The sequence below is a fragment of the Symphalangus syndactylus genome, chromosome 17 (genome assembly GCF_028878055.3).
Source record: "Symphalangus syndactylus isolate Jambi chromosome 17, NHGRI_mSymSyn1-v2.1_pri, whole genome shotgun sequence".
Classification (NCBI taxonomy): domain Eukaryota; kingdom Metazoa; phylum Chordata; class Mammalia; order Primates; family Hylobatidae; genus Symphalangus; species Symphalangus syndactylus.
Window position 1 is genome coordinate 67,310,064 of NC_072439.2, and position 23,783 is coordinate 67,333,846.

The 23,783-nt window shown below is 35.1% G+C and overlaps 1 long non-coding RNA gene across 1 annotated transcript in view; it reads left to right on the forward strand.

The window, feature by feature from the left end:
* Positions 1 to 23,783, forward strand: part of LOC134732953 (uncharacterized) — a 473,617-nt gene that overhangs the window by 415,852 nt on the left and 33,982 nt on the right. Inside the window, exon 7 of the long non-coding RNA XR_010116490.1 lies at positions 12,507 to 12,593. This is a non-coding gene — a long non-coding RNA (uncharacterized lncRNA). The remainder of the gene's footprint in view (positions 1 to 12,506; positions 12,594 to 23,783) is intronic.

Sequence of the window (23,783 nt, forward strand, 5' to 3'; positions counted from 1 at the left end):
TTTCCTGCTGTGTCTTATTACTTAAATGGAGTTGCAATTTGATTTTCCTGCTGACTATTCAATTGTATTTCCTAGACAAAGACAGATAGTAACTTACATCAAATTATACTTGCTTATCTAAGGAGAACATTGATCAATACCATGTGATCTGAGGCCAGCTACCTCTTTTTTCTCTAATCACACTGCATTTAAGGAAGGGTAAAGATATCTGGCATTTTCAAATATTGGCTCAATTCAATTTACCACACATTAGGCAGCTCTGATGTGCTGCATTATGCTTGCCATTATGTAAGATTTTAAGTACACGATCTAGTTGGGCAACACACTATTTGCCCAGCACTTTGCACATTAGATAAGAGATCACATTCATTATGATGTTTAATTATCAAGATAATGAATATGATTAGTCATAATAACTAGCTAAATAGGGAAAAGAGATAGTATTAATAATAATTTATAATTTTAGACATTGTTTTAGAGATCAGCATTCTAACTGCGGTGTTTCAACAACAAACTGCATTTTGTGCTATAGAATATTGTGCTCCAAAATTACAACTATATTATATTTTATCTCTTGGTCGCCTTATCATCTAAACCAAATTGTACATGTGAATGAAGTGCCCAACACCACACCTTAACCTCATAATTTCTCTAACATAATTTCATACCATACACTAAATCTTCTTATCATTCTAAATGGCAGAATCCCTGAAATTCAGGAGCTCAACCGTGTACATGTATACAATTTCTTTCTTTGCAGGCCTTTTACTCCAGTAGCTCTATTCTGGCTGATGTTTGTTCATATCAAGCCCCCAACTTTCTACACTTTATTTGTCTTTCAGATCTCTCCTGGCTTCTTTCACTTTCTTACAAGATGATATCATAAAATAACTCAATTTAATCACTCTCTGGCCAAAAGTATGAATTTTGTTTCTGTCTTGCTATGTTTTACCACCACCCTGCAACATCCTTCTCCACAATAGAACCAGATCTGTTCAATGTATAGAGGAGTCCTGTGTGTCGATTTCACCCTAAACTTATGATCTTGGTCCTCATTTGGCGTTCATTGTTATTATACGCTTTATATATTCCCCTTAGTGTTCACCCCAAACTCGCCTTTACTCCCAGGTTTCCTCTTTCCACCCATTCAGGAAATGAGTTGGTGATTTTATTTCAGAAACATAAAGGGATGACAGCACTTGAGCTAATCCTTACTTCCCTGGCCTGATGCCTGTGGTTTGATTTTCATGCCCAATTAGTCTTACTACTATTTGTTTTTCTTACTTAAGTAAATGGTTTCTGTCCATCTTGTGAAAATAAAATTTTCGTCAACACAATTGATTTCATTTTCTTGTGTTTCCTGAAATACTTTTTCTCATATATTACCTCTTCTTACCTGCATCTTCAAACTCATCTTCCATATTGACATTTTAAAACTTTATAACAGCATTTACATATTCTGGAGGACTTTTAGTGTGTGTTTTTTTTTAAACCCTCCTTCAACCTCTGATTTCTCATATTTTGTCTTTCTTCTGCTTTTATCCCCCCTCTTGTTCCCTTCTTGCCTCTGCTCCTTAGAAGGAGCTAGTAGTCAAATAATTTTTTCTAAGAACACTTCTATTATTTCTATTTAACCGTCAATTTTGTTGTAGTTGTCATTACTGCCATTCACTAATTATTGTGACTTCTCCCTCCTTCCGCTAATACGGTACTAGCTTGCCTCATTAAACCTAAGTATATTGTGCCCAGCCATAGAAACACATATCAGAGCTGTCAGCGTACCGACCGCCTTACCCCTGGGATCCATTTGCTATTTTAGCGTACAAAGGCTCACATGTTTTTCTCTGCCAAAATACAGACTGTGTCTCTTACTGGGCCACCAAAATTTTGAAAGCTGAGCATTTTACATCACCACATTAAAAATCTTAAAAATTAACTGACAAATGATGGGGTAGAATAATGCAGGTTCTGTGCCTTCTGTGCCCTGTGGTCAGGACAACTTTTAGGTTTGACTTCCCCAGTCTCCCGAGTTGCCCTGATGACCTGATGATGGAGCCGGAAGTACTCTTTAGGGAACTCTGCTTGATAGTGCAACCCTACTTGGCTTTCTTTCTTTTTAGTTCCATTTCTCCAATTTCCTACATGTTTTAGTGGCAAACACTTACTATTGATATCACTTTCACATAAACTGTCAGCTGGGGAAGTCAAACTAAAACAAAACACAACAAAAAAATGTGTGGAATTAATATGTGTCATACCAGGCTTAAGGAGCTCAGCTTATGTATGATTCATCACTTACTATTTTCCTCTACCCTGGCAACTGGCAATATTCCAAACAGTGACTGCTCCTTTGGCCAGAGGCCTAGAGTGAGAAAAGTATGAAGCAAAGCCCACAGTTAAGTTATAATGGACACATTGCATGAGGATAAAAATGATGCTTTCCTTTTAAAAGGCACTAAATTATCAGATTGTTTGTTACTACAGCATAATCTAGCCCATCCTTCTACTAATGGACAGGAATTTACACTTCATTTGTATCAATTTATATGTTATCAGACCAGGCTAGGTCATGCTGTGGTGATAAATTCCAAAATCTCAATGGCTTGCAATGAGAAAGGTTCATTTTTTGCTTCTGCCAGTCTCCTCACTCCTGGACTCATTCTGGCAAAGGAGCACACCATAAAATGTGCTTGTGGCTCTGGCAGAGGGAGAAAGCTCTAGATGTTACAAGAAAATATTCAGCACATGTAATTTACTCTCATAACTCATTAGCTAAAAGCAGTGATATGACCTCATCTGACCATAGTGGAACCAGGGAGTATAATTCTACATTATATCCTACATTATATTTCCTGGCCCCACTGTGGTCAGATGAGTAGTACAGAATAATCTGAGTCTCCCAAGATTGAGAGGTGAAAATATTCAGAGAATTGTCCTAGTGAGATTGGTATAGTTTTCAACTCATGGATGTCTGGTTTCCATACAAACTACTCCCTAAACCTGTTATCACCAAGGTCACCAAATACAGTGTTTCTTGAGCTTTCCTTTTCACTTTAAATTGTTGAATACCATATTCTTTATTAAATTATTTGCTTTTTTCTATTATTTAATTAAGTATGCTTCAGATTTTATATAATTGAAAAATCACAGGCTGGTTTAAAAGTTAACATGGGTTGTCTCTGGTTCAGGCAAAAAGATAAAGGTAAATCTGAAAATTCTCCTGCCAACACATTCCTAGAAATGCTAATGCAAACAGAGGTGGATCTTATCCAAGTAGATAATTTATTAAGAAGAGGAAAGTAAAAGACAGAATATTTTAGTACATTTTGGGTAGGAATGTTTCCTTAAACAAGAAATAAGAAATGTAAACCATAAAGGAGATACTACCATAAGTTTAGCACATTAATATTTAAGACTTTGTATTAATTAAGACACAAAATATAAAAAATAAAAACAGATTGTATACTGGAAAGAAATATTTTTCACCCATATGTTGGATAAAAGGGTTTGTAACAAGAATAATAGAAAGCTCCAATTATTAAGAAAAAAACAAGGAAATCATAAGGAGCTGACGAGAAAAGAGATGAAGCATTTAAACAAGCCTCAGAGAACAAACTGCCAAAATTTACATATAAAAGTGCGTTGAATATCCACAACCTCTTGAGTAATCAGGAAAACACAAATTAAAAACCATACAATTTTATAGCCAACAGAATGAAAAATGTAGTTAAATATAATAAATTGTTTTTAAAAATCATGTGCTAGAGAAACAAAAACTTGTAACTTTGCAGGTGAGTTGATAAATTAGTGTAACATTTTGGAAAGCAATTGTGCAATATCTAATAAATTTGAAGTTGTGTAGACTTTATATCCCAGTAATATTGGGTCAAGGGAGACTCTCATATATGCACAGAGACGATTTAGAACACTGTCTATTGTAGCACTTTTTGTAATAGAATAAATATGGGGGTAACTATTTCTTAATATTTACTGCATAAACTGGCATATTCATTGAATAAAAAGTTATATAGCAGGTACATTATATAAACTTATTAAACTACATTATCCAGTATCAACATCAAATACAACATAGATATAACTTATGTAGATAATTTTGAGGGAGGAAAATAAGAAATAAGTTGTAAATAAATAGGTATAAAGTTTTATATATATATATATACAACTTTTAAAAATCAAAACAATGAATGTTATTTATGAATTCACTAATCTGAGGTAAAAGCATGAAAACTTGCCTATAAATATTATTTTCCACTTTCAGGATAGTAATCACCTCTAAGGCTGGAGATGAAGTGCATGAAAAACTGATAGGCAGCCTCCAAAATGGTTCTGAGAATTCTTGCCTTCTAATATTCACTCCCCTATGTAATAACTCCTCTCAAGTTTGGACTGGACCTAATGACTCACTTTTAAGGGATTTAATATGACAAACCCTATGGAATATCATTTCAGGGATTAGGTTATAAAGAGATGGTGGTTTCCGTCTTGAGTTTCCTCCCCTGCTCTCTCGCTTGCTCTGAGGAAATCAGCTGGCATGTTGTGAGCTGATCTATGCAGTGGCCTGCATGGCAAAGAACTGAAGAGGCCAGAGGCTAATTCCTCAAATAGTGAGGAACTAAAGCTCTTATCCAATAGCCTACAAGGAAATGAATCCTAGTAGCAACCACGTGAGTGAGCTTGGAAGCAGATCCTCCCCTAGCCCAGCCACCAGATGAGACCACAAGCCTGGCTGACACCTGGGTTGCAGCCTTGTAAGAGACCTTGAGGTAGCAGTGCCTAGCCAAGGAATGTTTAGATTCCCACTTCACAGAAACGATAAAATATTGAGTGTCTATTGTTTTAGACCATGAAGTTTGGGGGTAAATTTTGAAGCAGCAACACCTAACTAATACAGGAAGGCTGGAGAAATAACTGAAAATGTCTGGCAGCCTGGCAAAATCAGTGAATTTCCACCAGGGCTCTTGTTCAATTTCTCTGTACTTAGCTTGGCTTTACCATACTCTGTGATTTTAACCTCCTGCTGGTGGTAAGATAACTATGACAGCCGCATGCCTTACAGTTACTCATATCTAGCCAGTGCTGTCCAGCAAAAATATAATGGGAATCACAAATAGAATTTAAAAATTTTTAGAAAACATGCATAAAAAGTAAATAGAACCTGATAAAATTAATTTCAATAATATATTTTATTTAACCCAACACAATCAAAACACTTATTCCCACCCATAATCTACATAATCAAATTATTGAGATATTGTGCATTCCCTTTGTCATGCTAAATACGCATATATAAGTGCATATTTTGAAATATGTGTAGATGAAAAAGTGGATTCTATTTCAAAGTTTTTTCAAATATATTTAAAAGTTTTCCAATAATGAAATTGAGTATAAGTTTTTAAATTTAATTATGATTAATGAAATTAAATAAAATGTAAGAAAATTTTATTCTATCAAATTATTTTATTAAATTAAATACAATTTTATTTATTAGCTTTGCTAGCTACATTTCAAATACCCAATAACCACATGTGACTAGTAGCTACCATATTGGACAGTCTGATTCCAGAAAATATTTCTCCTGAAACATAACTTTTTTTTTCCCAGGTATCAGCAATTTCTCTTTGTTGTTTTTTGGCTAATTTGGGCCATATATCTATCTATCTATATAGATAGATAGATAGATGATAGATAGATAGATGATAGATAGATAGATAGATAGATGATAGATAGATAGATAGATGATAGATAGATAGATAGATAGATAGATAGATAGATAGATAGATAGATGATAGATAGATAGATGATAGATAGATGATAGATAGATAGATGATAGATAGATAGATAGATAGATGATAGATAGATAATAGATAGATAGATGACAGATAGATAGATGATAGATAGATGATAGATAGATGATAGATAGATAGATAGATGATAGATAAATAGATAGATAGATAGATATACACACACATATATATATTTTTAATTGATCCTTTTAAAGGGTTATAGAATTCTACTTTAGAAAAGTTGCTCTAACCCTGTCTGTATTTTAGATTCACCAAGAGAAATTTTTAAAAATCCTGCGTTTTGTTTTCAAATTCAGACATTCTAATGAACTTAGTTGCTTCTATGTATCAAATTGTTTTTTTAAGAGCTTCTTGCAGGGGAGGGATTAAAAATAGAATATGTTCTGTGTTTCTACTTACTAATTAAAACATAACCTTTGGGACGGGCCCTGAGAATTGCTTTTTTTCTTTTTTTTTTTTCCTAAGTTCTGAGTGATCCTGATGCTAGTCAAGGAAGGGAATGACTGGTTAGAATCAATGCCCACACCTGAGGATTGTGCGTGAGATAGATTCTCCTGAAGACACAGGGCTCCATAGGAAAGAGAGATAATTATTGGATGGAAAACAGACTGAGAAGAGAAATCACTTGTATGTATATAATTGTACATCAACTGTCTCTGCTATACTGTCTGGGTATTCCTTCTAACTTTTAGGTATATTTTCAGTCTCTGTCACTGCTATTACATTGCTGCCCTCCTTAAATGGGTTCCCTAGGTTCCTGTTACCAGCTTCTTACTGTGCATTTTGCTTTATTCCACTCTTTCCTATCTTGAGTTTTCACTACCATCTATAACATGATCACTCTTGGTTCCAAAAAGAATAATCCATAATGCTTTGCCTTGTACATTTCAGATCATCACTTGAAAATAATTCTGATTCATTGCAACTTGACTGCCAGACTTACTTGCTTTTTCACATTAACTTTTGATACTCAACATTAATACAGCAATTTTTATTGCCTTTGTGCTATAGCAGTTACTATATGTTGTAGCAGTAAAATGTATGTCCAACAGTATTGCTGTAATTTTTAGCTACTGAAAGAATTATTTCTTTTTTTTAAATTCAGAGCTATAAAATTTACTCCTGACTACACTATTGCTATTTTAGTGCTCTTTTAGTGTGCTTCAATGATAAATATAATATGACCATGCCTGAAACCTATACAAGCTTCAAAAAAAGTGGGTTTTTGTTTATAATGTGCTAGAATCTAGGTTGTATTTCTTTTTATTTTTTTGAGTCATTGGTGAAATTGCTAATATCCAAGAACCACAGCTTTGTCTCATCCATTGGCCTCTTCTATCGCGCTCTGTAATAGTCTCTGGTAGGGTGCAAAGACTTTCAAGGACTTTCTTAAAGAAATATATTTGTCTGTTATCGCAGAGAAACAGAGAGAAAATGTAAACATATTTATGTTAGAACAATTCAACAGCATAACTGATGTAAATTTTCCAGAATGGGAGCAGTTATTTTTTTCAAGTCAGCAGATTATTTAGAAGAATATTCTGTAAGATTTCTCTGTCTTAAAATTATATTTCTTTACTCATTAATTTCACTTCTCTTAAGGAAATAAACAAAAATACAATAAAAACATTATGCCCGAAGATATTATTTAAAATAGTCATCATATTTAGACTTTGGAAATATTTCAAATTTTCATCAATAAACACAATTTAAGTGAAATGGATTCTTATACAAATTTTAAACTAATGTTTATGAAAAATTTCAAACATAAGTGAAAATGATTTTTAAAATATTTAGTAAGGAAGTTAATTTTTCTTGGTTGGGTCTAAGACCTGTGCTAGATCTTTCTTTTGAGGAATGAGACCAGGAAGGAATAAAGGTGAGCCTGGGAAAAGGTAGACTTGTTTCTCCTGGCTGTCTCTACTAAACAGTCCTAATTCTTGGCGGGGCATATTTTCAGAATATTCTTGGCCCATATCTCTTTGTTAATAATAAGAATAATATCACACCTGTAATCCCAGCACTTTGGTTGGCCAAGGCGGCCAGAACACGAGATCAGGAGTTCAAGACCAGCCTGACCAATATGGTGAAACCCTATCTCTACTAAAAATACAAAAATTAACCAGGTGTGGTGGCGCATGCCTGTAGCCCCAGCTACTCGAGAAGCTGAGGCAGGAGAATCACTTGAACTTGGGAGGCGGCGGTTGCAGTGAGCTGAGATTGTGCCATTGCACTCTAGCCTGGGTGACAGAGCGAGACTCCATCTCAAAAAAAAAAAAAAAGTCCTAATTCTTTTGAATTATATTAATTATTTTTCACCTGTGCCATGCTTGGCTTGGAGCAACCAGTTATACTGTAAATATACACAGCCATAGCAAAATGTGAGGCAGAAATGGCTAATTGATAAAGACCAATTTTTTTTTTTTTTTTGAGATGGAGTCTCACTCTGTTGCCCAGGCTGGAGTGCAGTGGCACGATCGCGGCTCACTGCAAGCTCCGCCTCTCGGGTTCACGCCATTCTCCTGCCTCAGCCTCCCGAGTAGCTGGGACTACAGGCGCCGGCTGCCACCACGCCCTGCTAATTTTTTTTGCATTTTTAGTAGAGACAGGGTTTCACCGTGTTAGCCAGGATGGTCTCGATCTCCTGACCTCGTGATCCGCCCGCCTCGGCCTCCCGAAGTGCTGGAATTACAGGTGTGAGCCACCGAACCTGGCGATAAAGACCAATTTTTTTAGACTATAATTACACAGATTTTCTTTGAGAAATATTGGCAACAGAAGAGCGAAAGAAGTTTAAGTTTGTAGAGCAGGTTTTATGGATGTATGTATGTATAAACCTACATCGCTAGCTAAATTTGGTTCAACATATGGACATATGGTTCTTCCGAGGGAACTTTAGGATTAAAATTGCAAAGATAGGTGAACATCACACTGTGGAAAGTTCTTAATGAAAGACTTAAATTAATTTAGAAGCATAAGCAAAAGATCTGCACTATTAAAACAGGGCTTCATGACTATGTACCTGGTCATACTTCATAGTGTAAATTGTTTGAGTAAAATATTATGATACTATTAACCATGAGATAGAAGAAATACAATCAGCAGGACTTGTCAAGTAATTGTTAGAGAATTGTTAGGTTAAAAGTAAAGAGAAGAATAAAGTCAACACAATTTTCTGCTTCTGTGATTGCTATTTTCAGGAAGAGTCAACTCAGAAATAAACAGTTCTGTAGCAAGAGGCTGATGTACAATTGCTGAGTAAATTAAGAATCTTTCATTAAACATTTGGGGGTCTGCTATATTAGTAAGTTATTGAACAGTATAACAAGGGAAAAAGTCATTCATCTTAATCATGGTAATTTTTAAAAGGTCAAATAACCAGGCTAGAATCACTCCAAGTTTAGCATTTTTTTAGAACCATAATATGTAGTGTACTTTAAACACTTTTATGTTTATTTATTTTGCAATGTGTGATGAGTGTTAATGTTTTATTTTTGTTACTCTAAATTATACACAAGTATTCTAGTTCTTTAAAAAATGAAAATTCTACAAAAGCAATAGAGATAAAATAACAAATTTGTACTTAAGACCTATATACATGCATATATAGTACTGAATATATATTTATAATTCATAATATTCATAATTCTAATACAAATATCTAATATATTGAAAATTTTAATACACTGATATTTTAAAATTAAAATTTTACACAAAACTAGGTTTACTTATAAAAATATATAAATTATACAGCATTTTAAATACACAGAGCTCAACTGCAGTTTCAAAGACTCCTTTCACTTCTCTAAATGTTAGAGGTATTGGTAGATTTAATGTCACTAACTGTAACAGATAGAAATATTTATCTAGTTTTGTCAGTCTTTCAAATATATTGCCAAAAATCAAGCCCTACTGAAAACCCTGTAACTAAGAGAGTAGAATAATTAAGAAATTACTGTATGAAGCAGTAAAAGAGAAAATCTGTACTGTCTAAAATGAGGAGTGTTATTTATATATGCTTCTCCATGAAGGACAATTCAGAAAACTTTTAGTGGCTTTAAGGTATTAGATTTTGAAAAATATTTTTATAATTTCCAAATAATTAAAAAGTAAGAAATAATTTTATATTAAAGTAAATGAGTTGGATTTATTCTATTTATTTTCCATTTTTATTTATTAAATTTCAACTTAAGTTGAATATCTGTTTTAGCTCTCAAATTATGTACTAATTTTCGTAAGTAGTTCATAAGTATATTTATACTTTTTTATATATCTTTATCACTAAAGATTTTGTAATTGGGTTAATCAAAATCTAGTTATAAGAATTAGCAAAAACTTTAAAAGCATGTTTGTAGTTTTATGAGAAAAATAAATAACACAAAGCAAACTCTAAAAAAAAGAAAACAAATACTAGTCTTCATATTTCTTCTTTGTAAAAAACAGCTTTTATTGAGATATAATTCATACAGTATACAATTAACTCATTCAAAGCATACAATTCAATGGCTTTTAGTATAATCAGAGTTATACACCCTTTACCACCATCTAGGTTTACCATATTCCCATCAGCTCCAAAAGAAACACCATACCCAGTAGTAGTCATTTCCCATTTTCTCCCAACCACCTGTCTCCTCAGCCCCTAGCAACCACTAACCTACTTTCTGGGTCTATAGATATACCTATTCTGAACATTTCATATAAATAGAATTATAAAATTATATGTCCACACAAAAACTTGGATAAGAATGTTCATAGCAACATTATTCAAAATATGCAAAGGGTGGAAACCACCCAAATATCTTTCATATGCTCACACTTACAAATAGATTTTGAGTAACCCAATTAGAAAGTCTTTAGTGATAAAGGTGTACAAAATAATAAATAAAATAATATATACTGTGTTATAAACACAGTATACAATTTAAGATCTAAATTTGAGGTCATACATGCGATCTCTTGTATCTGGCCTCTTTAACTTAGTATTAGGGTTTCAAGGTTCATTCATGTCGTAGCATGAATCAGTACATCATTCTTTAAATAGCTGCATATTATTACATTGTATAGAACTACCAGATTTTAATTATTCAATTAAAATGAGAGATATTTGGGCAGTTTCCAACTTTTAGATATTATGAATAATGTTGCTGTAACCATTCTTATACAAATTTTTATGTGGGCATATCTTTTTTTTTTTGGTATCTAGTTAGGGGTGGAAATGGATAGGTCATAGAGTAACTGTATGTTTCATCTTTGAGGAACTTCTACACTGTTTTACAAAGCAGCTGAACCACTTTACATTTCCATCATCAATGTATGAGGATTCCAAGTTTCTGACTCTTTTTTTCAGCCACACTAGTGCGTATGGCGTGGTTTCTCATTATAACTTCAATTTGCATTTCCCATGTGACTAGTGACATTGATCACCTTTTCATGTGTTTATTGGTCATTTGTGTATCTTCCTTGAATAAATGTCTACACAAATTTTTTGCCTGATTTAAAATTGAGTTTTTCTTTTTACTATCGAGTTGTAAGTGTTCTTTATATATTCTGAATTTGAGATCCTTACCATATATTTGATTTACAAGTATTTTCTAGTATTCTGATGGTTGTCTTTTTATTACTTGATGGCTTCCTTGAAGCACAAATGTTAACTTTGATAGAGTCAATTATTATTTTTTCTTTTATTACTTCTGCTTTTGATGTCAAATATAATGTTCTTTTGTTACCTGTGCTTTGGATGTCAAATATAAGAAAACATTCCCTAATTTAAGGCCACAAAGAATTATAACTATGTGTTTATCTAAAAGTTTTATAGTTTTAGCTCCTATACTTAGATCTTCAATCCATTTGAAACTGCCTTTGCAAAGATTATTACTGTAAGAGAAGTCTAGCATGGCTGACTCCATCTTGCTCCTACCCTCACAGACTGGCTGTCCTCTCATTCCTGGGTATAGGCTAAGCTGAACATAAGAGAAATTGTAGTTTAACTTTGATGCAAAGAAGATGATTATAGTCTCTCCCTAAAACTAACTCTTTCCTTGTTCAGGGACCAAAAACTGCTTTTGTAAAGTTAATGATAGGCTGTGAGATTAGGATTATAGGACGGGTATGAATTCTGCTAAAATGTAAACATAATTTCTATAATTCCTCACTACTCAAGAGATGTGGCCAGAGGTCACAAGATTTGTGACTTCCTCCATTGCTCTTACAGATAACATTACTACTGGAAAATCTAAGATTGGTATTTTGAGGTGTTTTTCAGACTTTTGCATTCTGGTAAACAACTGATCCCACCTGGTTCCATGACTCCTGACTCAAATGGTTCTGTGTCCCTCACCCAGAGGCAAACTCAGTGTATAAAGACCATTTTCCATGTCTCTATGATTGCATTACCAACCAATCAGGAACAGCCATTTCCTAGTTCTCTGCCAATCGAAATATCCATGAAAAACTCTAACCTCTTAGTCTTTGGGAGACTGATTTGAGTAATAAACTCTGTCTTCCATGTGGCTAGCTTAGTATTAATTAAACTCTTTTTTACTGCAATACCGTGGTTTTGGTGAATTGGTTTTATCTGTGTGGGCAGGAAAAACTTGTCAGGTGAGAACACACTTTGAGTTTATTTTTGTATATGGTATGAGATAGGGATCTAACTTTTATCTTTTGTATTTACATATCCAGGCGTCCCAGCACCATTTGTTGAAAATGATATTCTTTCCCTGTTGAAATAATGTCTTGGCACCCAAACTGAAAATGAATTAACCTCAGGTAAAGATTTATTTCTGAACTTTCAATTATATTCCACTGATCTTTCTATAAGTCAAACATTATACTTATTTTGATTACTGTAGTTTTGTACTAAATTTTAAAATCAGGAAATGTAAAATTTTCAAATTATTTTTTGATTGCTTTGACTATTCTGGCTCCCTTGCATATCTATATGAATTTGAAGACTAGCTTTTCATTTTTTTGTGTAAAAATCCAGGTGGGATTGTACTGGGGATTGCATTGAATTCACAGATCAATTTAGGGAGTATCTGAATCTAATTTTTATAGTTGCACCAATTGAGGTTTCCCCAACTGTGGGGTAATCACATTTAAAGTATCTGGGAATAATTTATTATAATGGATATTTACATTCTGCCCATTAATGCTCACTGGATGGTTATCCACAGTTAGTTTGTCATGAATTTAGAAGGTTTACAATATATTAATTCATTCCTAATATGAAAACTATTCTAGAGACCTTGCTGAAGGCATAAGAGGCAAGAAATTGAGCATCACAGGTCTTCATATTTCCATCTTTGTTCTACACAATCCAGTTTCCTTATTACTTCTCACTTGTAAAGCATTTTGAGCATTCCCTCTAAGGGTCTGTCTACTGTCTAGAGACAAATATTTTGTAGGTAACTAATTTTTTTTTTCTATTTTTCAGTTCATTATTTATCTCACTGATTGTCTTAAAATAATGATACTCATTTGATGTGCATTTTTATAAGTCAAATAATTAATATATTTTCCTTTTACAGTATTTCAAGAAATATATTCATTAAGTATGTTTTAACAAAACAACAATAATAAAATTAAACAACATGCGGAAATAATATTTTAATAAAAATCCTGAGAATAAAATGTGGCAATTTCTGATACACGTATTTAACAAATCAATAGTGCTTCTGTGTTGCAGATGTATTCTTAATGCTTTATGGGTGTTAAATTTTTTAAATGATCAATTCTGTTCCAAGATGGCTGAATAGGAACAGCTCTGGTCTGCAGCTCCCAGAGTGATCGACGCAGAAGATGGGTGATTTCTGGCTGGGTGCGGTGGCTCACGCCTGTAATCTCAGCACTTTGGGAGGCCAAGGCAGGTGGATCCTGAGGTCAGGAGATCAAGACCATCCTGGCTAACATGGTGAAACCCCGTCTCTACTAAAAATACAAAAAAAAAAACAAAAAAAAAAAACGAAGAACATGGGTGATCTCTGCATTTCCAACTGAGATACCTGGTTCATCTCATTGGGACTGGTTGGACAGTGGGTGCAGCCCACAGAGGGCGATCTGAAACAGGGCAGGGCATCGCCTCACCCAGGAAGCGCAAGGGATCAGGAGATTTTCCTTTCCTAACCAAGGGAAGCCGTGACAGATTGTACCTGGAAAATCGGTAGACTCCTGCCCAAATACTGTGCTTTTCTAATAGTCTTAGCAAATGGCACACCAGGAGATTATATCTCGCACCTGGCTCAGCAGGTCCCACGCCCACAGAGCCTTGCTCACTGCTAGTGCAGCAGTCTGAAATCGAACTGTGAGGTGGCAGCCTGGCTGGGGGAGGGGCGTCCACCATTGCTGAGGCTTGAGTAGGTCAACAAAGCAGCCAGGGAAGCTAGAACTGGGCGGAGCCCACTGCAGCTCAACAAGGCCTATTGCCTTTGCAGATTCTACCTCTGGGGGCAGGGCATAGCTGAACAAAAGGCAGCAGAAACTTCTGCAGACTTAAACGTCCCTGTCTGACAGCTCTGAAGAGAGCAGTGGTTCTCCCAGCATGGTGTTTGAGCTCTGAGAACAGACAGACTGCCTCCTCAAGTGGGTCCCTGACCGCCGTGTAGCCTAACTGGGAGACACCTCCCAGTAGGGGCTGACTGACACCTCATACATGTGGGTGCCCCTCTGGAATGAAGTTTCCAGAAGAAGAATCAAGCAGCAATATTTGCTGTTCTGCAATATTTGCTGTTCTGCAGACTCTGCTGATGATACCCAGGCAAACAGGGTCTGTAGTGGACCTCAAGCAGACTTCAACAGACCTGCAGCTGAGGGACCTGACTGTTATAAGGAAAACTTACAAACAGAAAGGAATAGCATCAACATCAACAAAAAGGACATCCACACCAAAACCTCATCTGTAGGTCACCAACATCAAAAACTAAAGGTAGATTAAACCACAAAGATGGGGAGAAACCAGAGCAGAAAAGCTGAAAATTCTAAAAACCAGAGCAACTCTTCTCCTCCAAAGGATTGCAGCTCCTCGCCTGAAACAGAAAAAAGCTGGACAGAGAATGATTTTGACGGGCTGACAGAAGTAGGCTTCAGAAGGTCAGTAATAACAAACTCCTCCGAGCTGAAAGAGGATGTTCAAACCCATCACAAGGAAGCTAAAAACCTTGAAAAAACATTAGACAAATGGCTAACTAGAATAAACAGTGTAGAGAAGACCTTAAATGACCTGATGGAGCTGAAAACCATGGCACAAGAACTATGTGACGCATGCACAAGCTTCAGTAGCCAATTCGATCAAGTGGAAGAAAGGGTATCAGTGATTGAAGATCAAATTAGTGAAATAAAGTGAGAAGAAAAGTTTAGAGAAAATAGAGTGAAAAGAAACAAACAAAGCCTCCAAGAAATATGTGAAAAGACCAAATCTACGTCTGATTGGTGTACCTGAAAGTGACGGGGAGAATGGAACCAAGTCGGAAAACATTCTTCAGGATATTATCCAGGAGAACTTCCCCAACCTAGCAGGGCAGGCCAACATTCAAATTCAGGCATTCAGAGAATGCCACAAAGTTAGTCCTCGAGAAGAGCAACCCCAAGACACGTAATTGTCAGATTCACCAAGGTTTAAATGAAGGAAAAAATGTTAAGGACAGCCAGAGAGAAAGATCGGGTTACCCACAAAGGGAAGCCCATCAGACTAACAGCGGATCTCTCGGCAGAAACCCTACAAGCCAGAAGAGAGTGGGGGCCAATCTTCAACATTCTTAAAGAAAAGAATTTTTGATCCAGAATTTCATATCCAGCCAAACTAAGCTTCATAAGTGAAGGAGAAATAAAATCCTGTATAAAAAAGCAAATGCTGAGTGATTTTGTCACCACCAGGCTGTTCTCACTAAGCCTTTTAGATTGCCTCTCTACCCCACCATTTCACTGCTTTTAATGAGTTTCCTAAACTCATGCACAAATATTCAGCTGAATATTAGAGGGGGCACCTTACGGATATCTGAGGTTCTCTGGCATCTCTCTAATTATTGGTACTTGTTTTCCATGAAGTGTAGCCACTTTGGATTTCCTGGGCCCCCAGCTATATCTTCTCAACTCAGGGAGACTACCAAGCCTGCCTGGATTATCTCTTCCTGCACACAGTCTATAAAATGTCCTGAGGAGTAAACTGGAGCAATTATTGGGCTCACCTTGTTTGTTTCCAATATCTCTATAGTCCTCTAATATCCAATGTCTAGTGTCCTGAAAACCATTGTGTGTATACATATATGTATATATAACTATTATATTCATGTATGTGTAATATATATTATGTACTAATGTATATGTGTGTGTGCATGAGTGTGTGTGTGTGTGTATACTTGACCAGAAGCAGAAGTTTCACAATGTGTTTTTCATCAATCAAAATACAGAGCAAAAAATGCCCTAAGACCGAAATACAAAACACAAAACCTAAACTATTAGTACTGTTAGGAGAATTAAAACGAGTAATCTTACATTATTTAAATAAATAATGTCAATCTACCTTACACACTTACATATATCCATGAGTTTAGATCAGAGAAGCACTTATCTTCAAAGCAATTATATTGATGTCCATCATAAAACTTTGATTATAGGCCTGTAACTTCCCACAGATTAACCTTCAACCACTGTGACTTCCACTCATTTCTTCCACTTTTGCATTCATTCCTGGCCTTAAATTCTTGTATGACTTGGGTTTCAACACCTCTATTCAGTATAAACCATGATGTTTTACATACAGTTAGATTTCCTTTCTCCAAATAGATGGCTTCTTATTTACTTTCATATTTCTCTGGATCTTTCATCTAGCATTCTCTCACACTTCTTATTCTTTAGGACTTATTTTTGTTGAGTCCCACCACTAGCTCACCAGGGTGACAGAAAAAAAAAATCAATATTTTCTATCTAGAAATGTTGGTCAATCACTTATTTTCAGAACAAAAGCTAAACAGTACTGAGGAAGAGAACACCTGTGTAGTTTGCTGAATCAGTCTGATAAATACTGGCAAGCCACAAGGCAGCAAGCATTGATGTAAATTTGCCTTCACCTTCTGGTTGATAATAGTTCATGTGAGTAAAGGAAGATTATTCCAGAGATAATTTATAAATAGGTTCAATTAACATTGTAAGAATTTAAAGTGTACTTCTTTTCGCTTTATGTTGGGTTAGATATTTTGAATTTCCTTTTAAGACCATAATTAAGCCCTGTAAAAATGAAACTAAACAAAACAAAGCAAAAAAACAGAGACCAGAAATTCGCTAGGTGTTATTACCAAAAATTGCCATAAAATGGATTAAACAGGAAAATGCATATTTAATAATGTTAGTGATTAAGGAAAAGAGACTTGTCATTTGTTCAAAGAAACAAGCAGAAACCTAGAAATGGGATCGAGGTTAAGTGATTAAGAGTCATATCAATCCCAAAACGAAGTGGTTTTATATATTTAAGAAAACAGGTGTGAAAGAAGTCAGAGGCTTCTGATATTTGTTTTAAAAAGACAACAAAATTGGAGAACCAACACTAGTTTATTTTGAGAATTATAAAGCTACAGTAATCAAAACTGTAATATTGGCATCAAGATAGATAAATACATCAATGGAACAGAGTAGAATCTAGAAATAGACTCAAATATATATTATCTTCATCAATTTGAATTGCTGTGACAAACTACCATGAACTGAGCAGCTTATAAACAAGAAATTTATTTTTGGAGTAAAAAACAGTTTTGGAGACTGGTTGTGGCCAGGTGTGTTGGCTCACGCCTGTAATCCCAGCACTTTGGGAGGCTGAGGAGGGTGGATCATGAGGTCAGCAGATAGAGACCATCCTGGCTAACATGGTGAAACCCCGTCTCTGCTAAAAATACAAAAATTAGCCAGGCGTGGTGGCGGGCACCTGTGGTCCCAGGTACTCAGGAGGCTGAGGCAGGAGAATTGCTTGAACCTGGGAGGCAGAGGTTGTAGTGAGCCAAGATCGTGTCACTGCACTACAGCCTGGATGGCAGAGCTAGACCCCATCTCAAAAACAAAAAAAGACTCTGTTATCTGGAGGGCCAGCTTCCTGGTTCCTAGACAGCTGTCTTCTTGCAGCATCCTCACATGGCAGAAGTAGACAAGGGACCACTCACTCTAGGGTGTCTTTATAAGTGCACTAACCCCATTTTTGAGGGCTTTGTCCTTATGACCTAGTCAATCTCCCAAAGGCACCACCTTTAATACCATCACATTGGGAATTCAGTTTCAACATACGAATTTTGGGAGGACGTAAACATTCAGTCTATGGCATATATGGACAATTGATTTCCACAAAGAAGAATAGGAAATTATGTGGAAAAATGACAGTCTTTCCAAAATATGGTGGTGAGATAATTGGATATTCACATGCAAAATGTAAACTTTAATTCATATCTTGCACTTTACACAAATATTTTCTCAAAATAAATCATAGGCCAAAATGTTAAAATCAAAACTATAATATTTTCAGAAATAATAGTAAGAGAAAATCTGTGTGATATTGTGTTAGGCAGATATTTCTTACATATTATATCAAAAATATCCATACAGGGAAAAAATTAATAATTCAGATTTTCTCAACAGTGAAAAACTTCTGCTCTTCAAAAGACATTGTTAAGAGAATATGCAGACAATCTATATATTGGAAGAAACTATTTGCAATGCATAAATTTTATAAAGGAGAAGTCATCACAACATATTTTTGCAAAAAGATTTCAAAACTCCATGAAAAGATACTAAACAATACCATTAAAAATAGGCAAAATATTTGTTACATGGTTCTATTGTATGATGCTGAGGTTTCAGGTATGGATTCCATCACCCAGGTTGTAAGCATAATAACCAATAAGTAGTTTTTTAACCTATGACCTTCTTTATCCCTCTCCACTCTAGTGGTTTGCAGTGTCTATTGTTATCATCTTTATGCCCATCTGTACTCAGTGTTTAGCCCCCACTTGTAAGTGACAACATGTGGTATTTGGTTTTCTGTTCTTGCAGTGATTTGCTTAGGATTATGAGCCCCACCTACATGCTGCAAAGGACATGATTTTTTTTATGGCTGTGTATTATTCCATGATGTACATGAACCACATTTTCTTTATCCATCCCACCACTGATGGACGTATAGGTTAATTCCATATCTTTGCTATTGTGAATAGCATTGCATTGAACATATGAGTGCATGTGTCTTTTTGGTTGAATGACTTATTTTCTTTGAGTGGATACCTAGTAATGGGATTGCTGTGTCAAATGGTAGCTCTGTTTTAAGTTATTTGAGAAAAGTCCAGACTGCTTTCCACAGTGGCTGAACTAATTTATAGTTGCATCAGCCATGTAAAAGTGTTTTCTTCTTCTCAAACTTGTTTCTTTGGCTTGTGAAAGGTAGCCATTCTGACGGGTGTGAGATGGTAGGTATTTCCTTGTGGTTTTGATTTACATTTCTCTGATGATTAGGGATCGCAAGCATTTTTCCTCTGTTTGTTTGCCACAGACCCTTTGAGAAGGGTCTGTTCATGTCTTTTGCCAATTTTTAAATACGGTTATTTGTTTTTTATTTTGCTTGTTGATTTAAGTTCCTTATAGGTTCTGAATATTAGACATTTGTCATATGCAGAGTTTGCAAATATTTTCTCCCGTTCTATAAGTTGTTTGTTTACTCTGTTGAAATTCTTTTTTTTTTTCTGTACAGAAGCTCTTTCATTTAATTATGCCACACATGTCAATTTTTGTTTTTGTTGCAATTGCTTTTGGGGACTTAGTCAAAAATTCTTTGCCAAGACCAGTGTAGAGAAGGGTATTTCCTAGGTTGTCTTCTAGGATGCGACAAACCTCCACATGTACCCCTGAATCTAAAATTAAAGTTGAAATTATATAAGAGATAAACAAGCCTTTATATAAAGATATGTATTATGTGACAAAGAAAGCATGAGAAAATGGAGAAGAATTATTTTACAAACGGTATTGGGATATTTTGGAATCACACTCATAATAAATTTCAAATGAGTTCAGTAGTGTATAATATATACACACACAAACACATATGCATACATACACACACTTTGTATAAATATATGTGCATACAGATATATATGTATACATGTGCATATATGTGTATATATGTGTGTGCATTTGTATATATACATATAAACTGTTTTAAGTAGACAAAATATTTGAAAAGATATTTCACAAAAGAAAAGATACAGATGACAAATAAATACATGAAAAGAGGCTGAACATCATTAGTCATAAAGAAAATGCAAATTAAATCATATCTATGTATTACTACCCATTTTATATATGGCAAAAACTAAGAAACATGGTCATAACAACTGTTGACAGGGGTGTGAAGAACTGAAATTCTTATACATGGTGGTGAGAATGTCAAATGATAGAGTCACTGTGGATACAGTTTGACACTTTCTTAAAAAGTCCAACCTAGACCTACTATATATCCCAGCAATTTCACTTCAATGTAATCAACCAAGAGAAATGAAAAGTCTTGTTTATACGGAAATCTGTGTATTGATATTTATATAGGCTTTATTTGTGATAGTCCTAAATTGAAAAAAAAAATCCAAATAACCAACCAACAGATAAATGAATTTAAAAATGTTCTATGCTCATACAGTTGATAATTATTCAGCAATAAAATAAAGCAATTATTGATATGTGTAGCAACAAGGATGAATCCCAATATAATAATGTTTAGTGAAAGATGTAATGTGCAATATAAAATAGAATATGTAGTGTGGGATTACAGTTATATAAAACTCTAGGAAAAGGCATAATTGCAGAATGCAGAGAAGTGATTGGTGATGATGAAGGATTAGGCCAGGGTGGAAGGCAGGATTACAAATGAACATGAAACTTTTTGAAATGATAGATATGTTTACTCTTTATATTGTGGTCATAGTTTCACAGGTCTGTGATTAAGTCAAAACCTATCGAACTGTGAGCCAGGTGTGGTGGTTCATGCCTATAACCCCAGCACTTTGGGAGGCCAAGGCAGGTGGATCACCAGAAGTCAGGAGTTCAAGACCAGCGTGGCCAACATGGCGGAACCCTGTCTCTACTAATAATACAAAAATTAGCTGGATATGGTGGCGTGCACTTGTAGTCCCAGCTACTTGGGAGGCTGAGGCAGGAGAATCGCTTGAACCCAGGAGGCAGAGGTTGCAGTGAGCACAGATTGCACCACTGCACTCCAGCCTGGGTGACAGAGCGAGACTCCGTCTAAAAAAATAAATAAATAAAATAAAATAATTAAAATATAAAAAATAAAACCTATCAAACTGTGTATTTTAGCTATGAGCTGTTAATTACATGTCAATTTTATCTCAATAAAGCAGGTAGAAATTTTTAAAAATATATATTGTAGGCTGGGCGTGATGGCTAATGCCTGCAATCCCAGCACTTTGGGAGGCCGATGTGGACCGATCACTTGAGGTCAGGAGTTTGATACCAGCCTGGCCACCATGGTGAAACCCTGTCTCTACTAAAAATACAAAAATTATCTGGGCGACGTGGCACACAGTTGTAATCCCAGCTACTCGGGAGGCTGAGGTAGTAGAATTGCATGAACCCAGGATGTGGAGGATGCAGTGAGCTGAGATCGAGCCACTGCACTCTAGCTTGGGTGACAGAGCGAGACTCCATCTCAAAAAAAAAAAAAAAAAAAAAAAAATATATATATATATATAGTAAATAAATCACGAAATTTGGAACAGTTTAGAGAGTTTACATACAATTCCATTTAATTAAAAAATGCTAATATGATAATATGATGGGATTAGGAAAAACTAACATGACATCACCATATGATGAGATCTAAGGTAAGGTTAATGCAGAAAATCTATACCATAAACCCCTGTATTCTTTCTTGAGAAGACTAAAGCTAAAATACAGAGGTAAACACAATCAGCTGAGAGATGATTCTTAGTGTATATATGATTAACATAAACCATTTGTTTAAGATGAATCAAACTTTCCCTGGTAGTGTGCATTAAGAAAATTATAGTTTGTCCAAAAGAAGATACTATATAATATATTATACTGTCAGTAATAGCTTAATTACTGTACCTATACATACTATAAAATATGTATACTTTGTTACAACATCGTTTAGTGCCGGGTAAAGTCATACATTTTTGCAATCATTCTGCAATGAGCTAATAGATGCAAAGTACACATGGTTGACATCCACATTGAGATGTGGGTGGGGTATAAAGCTTCAAAGAATATATGACTTTACTGTCTTTCAGAGAATAGTTCTACTACACTATTACTTGATATAAATCTTGCAAGCAAAATTAGACATCATATAAATTGAGGTTATAGGTACCCATATAAATTACTTCAATAAAGCACCTTTCAAATGAAAGTTTAAAGCCAAGTAACTTTACCAAGTTGCCAAGATAAAGTTTTTGCAAACTATAATTACAGATAATGAAACACTTTGATTTGTTAGTCTTGCTAGTTATATGTCAATTAAATAACTCATTTTGTGGTCCAAAATTAAAATTTTATTTGCTTTTATATTGTGTTGAAGGAGACTAAATTAAATTGCTCACCTCAATTAGAGAAATATGTAATTATACTAATTTGTTGTTTTTCTATGGATGCATTATTCACATTTAGAAGACTACCTGTTTTGTGTAGTTGAACTACCAATTCATTCTACTAAATCTGTAGGGGTTTTTTTTATTGTTGTTTTTTATTTCTTTTTTTTTTTTTTATTGAGACAGAGTCTGGCTCTGTCGCCCAGGCTGGAGTGCAGTGGCGCTATCTCGGCTCACTGCAAGCTCCGCCTCCCGAGTTCACGCCATTCTCCTGCCTCACCCTCCCGAGTAGCTGGAACTACAGGCTCCCGCCACTGTGCCCGGCTTTTTTTTTTTTGTATTTTTACTAGAAATGGGGTTTCACCCTGTTAGCCAGGATGGTCTCGATCTCCTGACCTCGTGATCCGCCCTCCTCCACCTCCCAAAGTGCTGGCATTATAGGCGTGAGCCACCGCACCCGGCCTAAATCTGTAGTTTTTAAGTCTGAAAAATGTCTATTTTTGAGAGAGTTTAAAAAGCAAAATGCTGGTATACCATTTCTGCTTATTTTGATTCAGTGATATTTTGTACAAATTTTTTCTCTGGATCAGTATCAAGCCATTTATAAGGAACTCATGCAATTTTGACTATAAATATCCACAGGGACAAATAGTGAGAAAAATAATTAGAATTGTAAACTATAAGTGTGTTATTAATCAGTGTATTTAACAGATGATTGAAACTATAACCATGGTGAACTGTTGATGATATTACATGAGGACTGCCAGATTTTCATTCAAAATACTGACTGACTGAAATACTTTACTTTTCTAGTAAGCTAATCAATCTGTACTCTTTCAGTCTGGTTCTTGGCTTTCAAACAAACAAATATTTACTTGTTACCTATATTTGCACCGCACTCTAGGATCAGAGTAAAATTACAGAACAATGGCATTCTCAAAACTTCACCAGTGTAATGGAAATACTGGATGGGTATTTAAAGTAAACAATTTTTGTCTGAAGCTATCTTTGTTTTAAAACAGAGAGTATGTATTTAAATGATAACATTGATGCAATTTTTACTCAGTGTTGAATTTTACTGAAAAGATATTAGTGTTATAGGATTTGAAACGAAAAATCATCTGAATCTATTTATAAGGTATTCTTATGGGAATAAACTTGGAAGCTCAGGTTGTTTTCTGTTTCTTAGAGTTGGGACAGAATTTGTGGTTGCCAAGGTGAATGTTATTAGAGAGACAATGCTATGACTTCACAAAGGCCAGCCATCTCTGGGGATCAAGAGACCCACAATGACAGTCACCCCCTCTACCCCGCCAAGGCCTCTAAAGAGGATAATCATGCTTGTACAATTTTCCAAGGATCCCGCCAGCAC